The sequence below is a fragment of the Cryptomeria japonica genome, chromosome 11, assembly GCF_030272615.1.
Source record: "Cryptomeria japonica chromosome 11, Sugi_1.0, whole genome shotgun sequence".
In the NCBI taxonomy this organism is placed as follows: Eukaryota; Viridiplantae; Streptophyta; class Pinopsida; order Cupressales; family Cupressaceae; genus Cryptomeria; species Cryptomeria japonica.
Window position 1 is genome coordinate 599,496,066 of NC_081415.1, and position 5,954 is coordinate 599,502,019.

The 5,954-nt window shown below is 33.8% G+C and overlaps 1 pseudogene; it reads right to left on the reverse strand.

Annotated features, from left to right (window-relative positions):
* Nucleotides 1-4,187: 4,187 nt before the first annotated feature.
* Nucleotides 4,188-5,351, reverse strand: LOC131038282 (AAA-ATPase At3g28580-like; annotated as a pseudogene).
* Between the last annotated feature and the right edge of the window lie 603 nt (nucleotides 5,352-5,954).

The window sequence follows — 5,954 nt, forward strand, 5'->3', positions numbered from 1 at the left end:
CCCGAGGAGATTAAGAGGTGGAAAGGTAAAAGATAGGAATGAATAAGATTAAGAGGTTAAATTGAAATGAAGGGCTAAGATTGAGAAGTACGTACTTTAGGAAGGCGTGTTGTCATATGGATCAGAAGAAAACGATAAATAAATTAATAGAAGAAAGGCCACATAATTAAATAAATATTTAAATATTTATTTAATTTGGGAAAGAGGGGTGGGATTAAATAAATAATAAATATTTATTTAAATAAAAAAGAAGAGGCTTAATGGATTAATTAAATAAATAAATAAATTTATTTAATCAATAGAGGAAGTGGCTAATGAATTAATTAAATGAATAAAAAAATTTATTTAATTAATAGAATAAATTAAAATAAAATAATTAAATAAATAATAAATATTTATTTAATTAAAGGACAATTTTAGGTGTCTACATTTTGCCCCTCTTTAAGACAATGCACTTTATTGCATTGTTTCAAAGAAGATTAAAATATAGTGGATAGGATAGGGATAAGGACTAGAAGCATGACGCCCCATTCATGAGAAGGATGAGGAAGGATGACGAGTTAATAGGATGATGCTCCCTTGAGAGGACATGCGGGTTAGGAGAACACACGTGTGCTCTCAAAAGGAAAGATAGGGAGATAAGGCTAGAAGATAATGGATAAGGAGATAATAAATCAATGTCATAGAAGTGGTTGTGCATGGGAATGGATGGATAGATAAGAAAGATGAGGGTGATGGAATCATGTGCTTTATATATAGTGCTATACCATCATTGAGCTTATTATGGCAAGTGAATGCAAACATCTAGATATGATAACACCTAGATGACTCACATACCATTTCCAAAAAGTGATAAGAAAAATCGCAAACAACAATAAAATGATAAAAAATAATGATCATCCTTGCTTCACTAACCATTTGTGCATATCCTTGAGTAGCATAGGATTATGATACAAGATAAATCAAATAAAAGACAACTCACTAGACAAAAGAAGTTAAAAACCATTTAGATCTTCTTGCCAAAGTTAAATGTTCTTGTCAAAATGATGTTTGATAGGATATCCATTGTAGGAAAGATGCATTTGTAGGACATGATATGTGTAAGGAAGTTAAGTAGCAGAACAAATTTCTTACAAGTGGTGTCAAGGCCTGATCACCTTTGGTTTCAGTTGTGGGTTGTTGGGTTTTTCAAACTAATCCAGATTTGAGTGGGAGCTTGTGTAGATGACACTTTTTGATCTTGTTGTGGAAATTTTCAGATGGCAAGTTTCTTAGGGAAAATAGAGGTGGAGAAATTTAATGGAAGTAATTTTAAGATGTGGAAGATGAAGATGGAAGATCTGCTAATAGATTGAGAGTTGTGGGATGTTGTTGATGTGAATGTCTCAAGATTCACAGATCCTACTACGGTTGCTTAGTATGATGTTATGGACCGAAAAGATAAGAGTCTAATCAAATTGTGTCTAGCAGACTCTACTTAGATCATTTTCCATGAAGAGAACACCGCAATGAAGTTATGGACTAATCTTGGTGAGATGTATCAAGACAAATCTTTATTAAATCAGATTTTCTTGAGGAAGAAATTGTATTCCTTGAAGATGGAAGAGGGTGTACAAATTACAGACTACCTGGAAGAATTTAATATGTTGGTGGCTCATTTGGTATTTGTTAGTGTTAAGATGGACGAAGAGTAGAAATGTCATATCTTTCTTTGTTCTTTGCTTGATTCATGGGATTCTCTTGTCATGGCTATTGGTAGTACTTCTGTTATTTTGAAATTTGAATATGTGGTGGGTGCCCTACTTGGTGAAGATATGTAGAGGAAGGTATCCATCAGTTCTAAGGAAGCCCTAACTGTTCATGGAAGACCTAAGGAAAAAGGCAAGAAGAATGAGAAGCGAAATAAGTCTAAATCTAGAGGGAGATTGAAATATCCTAGAAAGTCCAAAGTCATTTGATAGATTTGCAGTAATTCAAGTCACGTCTGTAAGGACTGCAAAGAAAAGAAGAAGAAGTTTGATTCTGATTCTGAGTTCGAGAAGGAAGATGGTGATGCATTCATTGCAGTTCTAGTCACTCATGCAGGTAATGATGCATGGTTAATTAACTCAAGTGCATCTTTTCATATGACTTCCAATAAAGATTAGTTTTATAAATATGGAGAATTTAATGAAGGTAAGGTGTACTTGGGTGATGATTCAGATTTAGACATTGTTTGTCGAGGTAAAGTTATAATTAGGTTTCTCGATGGTAGGATAGAAAGGATTAGTGGTGTGTTGCTTATCACTAGTTTAAAACAAAATTTATTATATGTGAGTAAACCGATAGATGCGGGTGTGCAGGTAGTCTTTCCTGATGCAGGATGTAAGATGATTAAGGGTGCTATGGTGATTACTAGAGGTGTCAGGTTTGACACTTTGTATAAGGTAGAGGTATACACTATTGAGTACTTTTATAAAAAGTAAATATATGTGGATACTTCATCGAAAGATTTGAGGGTTTCACCTTTAGTAGATGGACATGGCTTTTGGGTACCTAAGGGTGCTCTTTTTTCTGAAGCAAAGTTACCTACAGAGAAGACTATGTTATGGCACCAAAGGCTTGGCCACATTGGAGAAAAGGGTCTAAGGACCTTGAAAAATAGAAACCTTGTTAAAGGTTTGAATGATTGTAATATTGATTTTGATATTTGTGAGCATTGCATTTATGGAAAACAAAACCATGTTCTGTTTTACTCAAGTTCTCATAAATCTTGTGGTGTTTTGGATCTTATTCATTTTGATGTGTTTGATCCTGTAGATGTTCTTTCGATTGGAAAATCCACATATTATGTTTCATTTATTGATGAATTTAGTAGAATGACATGGGTATACTTTCTGAAGAGTAAATCTAAAGTTTTCAGTCATTTTAAAGAATTTGAAGCAATGGTTGAGTTGTAGAATGGAAAGAATATTAAATGTTTGAGGACTGATAATAGTGGTGAATTTTTCTCTACTCATTTTTATAGATTCTGTAAAGATTGTGGCATTAATAAATAGAAGACATCTATGTATTCTCCACAACAGAATGGAGTTACAGAAAGAACGAACATGAAACTGATCATAGAGAAGGCTAGCAGTATGTTAAGTGGTGTTGGTCTAGAATAAAATTTTTGGGAAGAAGTTGTTGCCACCATTTTCTACCTAATTAACAGGTCTCCTACATCAACTCTTATTGATAAAACATCTATGGAAGCATGGTCAAGTCACAAGCCTTCACTGAGACATCATAGAGTTTTTGGTTGTGAGGCATATGCACATGTGCCAAAGGAGAAGCGAACAAAGTTGGAGAACAAGCCTTCGCTGAGATGTCTTCATTTTGTACTGTTGTAGCCACACTTTCATTTCATTGCAAACTATGTAACAGACTCAATTATTGAGTCTTGTGCAATATAGAAAACTCCTTTGGATTTGATCTTGAAAGTGAAATATTTTCTTTTGGCAAGCCTTATTCTACATCTTTTCATTCAAAAACCCTAATATTTGCATTGTCATCTAAGTTTGAAATAATATTAATTAACGAAGAGAAAATTTCACATTTAAATTATTAAGATAAATAAATTATATAAATTACTATGGATATAATTATTGCAACTCATTTAGATGCAAGTGCTAGTAAAAATTAATTATATATATATATATATATATATATATATATATATATATATATATACATATATATACATATATATATATATATACATATATATACATATATACATATATATACATATATATATATATACATATATATATATATATATGATCAAGTTATTTCAAATAAAAATTAATAAATTTTTAATATAAAAATAAAAAATACATAAAAACAACTGATTATATATGAAATCTGTCAGTTTTAAAAAAATCTTCACACAAGACTTCCAGAAAAAATTAACAAATCAGGGAAATTTTCTTTCTGTATCGAAGACACTTAGAAATTAAAACCATGCACTAATAAGAACGACGGAGTTTAATTATTAAGCTGCATAAATAGGGATTTTTTCCTAAAAACATATTACAAATTATTTTTACACGGTGGGAGTTTTTCCTTATCATCAACGAGAATAACCAAGCAGAGAGTAGTACTATCTTAAGAAACAAAAACATAGGATATTTACTCCAAATACATTCCTACTCTTTTGAAAATTTTCAATTTGAACTGGAATATTCACTTATAACAGCCACCGAAGGAGATTCCTCTGAATTGTCATCTAAAATTTCATTCTCCGGTGAAATTTCATTTTCCACGGCAGCCTTTTCCATAGCCCAGGCCAGAGCCTGAATCAGCTTTTGGAGAGTAGCGGTAGGATCGTCAGTCGCCCTCATCAATTCCTCACTCACATCCGACGGCGTCATCTACGCTTCTTTCATCAAAACCTCAACTTGTTCAAACAAATGATGATCTCCAAAACCAAGATAATTTCGAGCAAGAACTTTAAACGCAGGAAAAGTACAGAAAGACAAATGAATATGCTTATCCATGCGCCCCGATCGAAGAAGTGCAGGGTCCAGCCTATCAACATGATTTGTCGTAAAAATAATAATTCTTTCACCATCGCAACACGACCACAAACCATCTGTAAAATTTAAAACCTCGAACAAAGTAACCTGACTTTCTTCACTTTCTTTCTCATCTTTCGCAGTGTTTTGCAATTCCTTTCTCTCTTTCTTCACCTTCTTTTTCCGATATGTCAGTTCCAACGAGCAATCGATGTCCTCAATCATAATAACAGACTTATTCGTAGTCCCAATCAAAAGCCTCCTCAGCTAAGTGTTTCTCTTAACCCCAGTTAACTCCAGGTCATAAATGTCATACTCAAGAAAATTCGCAATAGCAGCGATCATACTCGATTTCCCAGTGCCAGGCGGGCCGTAGAGAAAATAGCCCCGTTTCCAGGCACGGTCGACCTTCTTATAGTACATTTCCCTCTAAGAAAATTTTGTGAGGTCCTCCATTATGTCATCCTTTACTTCAGGGTCAAGAGCCACAGTTTCGAACGTTGCAGGGTGCTCGAAAACCACCGGCATCCAAACGCGGTTTTGGTCCTCGAACGAATACGATTTACCACCTTTGTTGGTGTAAATCTTCTAGTGCGGGTTCCTCAACTCCATAATTTTGGCCTCAGCAATTACATACGGCAGATAGGATTCAAATATCGTGGCTATGTCCTCCTTGTGGAATGTGAGCTCGAACTGACGCTTTTCACCACAGACCTCATACGGGAAGCCAGGCTGCTTTAACTCTTTGCTACAGAGGCTCCATGAAGCTTGGACACTGTGAAATTCATCCAGGATTTGTTGGCTTTTTTCCATGGTGTATGTAAATGCCTTGGCATTTTTGGACCTGTTGAGCTTCAATCTGGCAGCGCCGGAAGATGACCTCCTTCCTCGTATTTCAGTTTCAGCACTCGGTAAGGACAAGGAAATTGCATGATAGACTTTGTTGAGTAGTGCCAGTGAATAGCCTTTTTGTAGGTCAAGAGTCGTCCCTAACTATTAGGTAAGCATTTGACCTTGAATAATAATTAATTAAAATTTAAAAAAAATATAGTATTTTGGATATCAATTAATTAATTCTAGTTCTAATGTTAAATCTAAGGCAAATTGTAATCATAATCATAACTTTAATTTTGATTTTCATTAATTATAAATAGTAAAATTAATGATAAATACTAGCATATTTTTATTTTTTTAAATCTATGTAAAATATGATGAGATATCTAGACAACTATTTTTATTGTATTTTTTTTTTTGATCGATAAAAGGCCGAGGTCAAAGAATTTTATTAATTTAAAAAATAGATAGATTTACATTTACACCTACATTCAGTGTGGGCACTGGTAGGAAAGAATGGGGGGAAGAAAACCTCCGGTCTAGCCCAGATCCCTCAAGGATCAGAAAAAATTAAGAATGCGA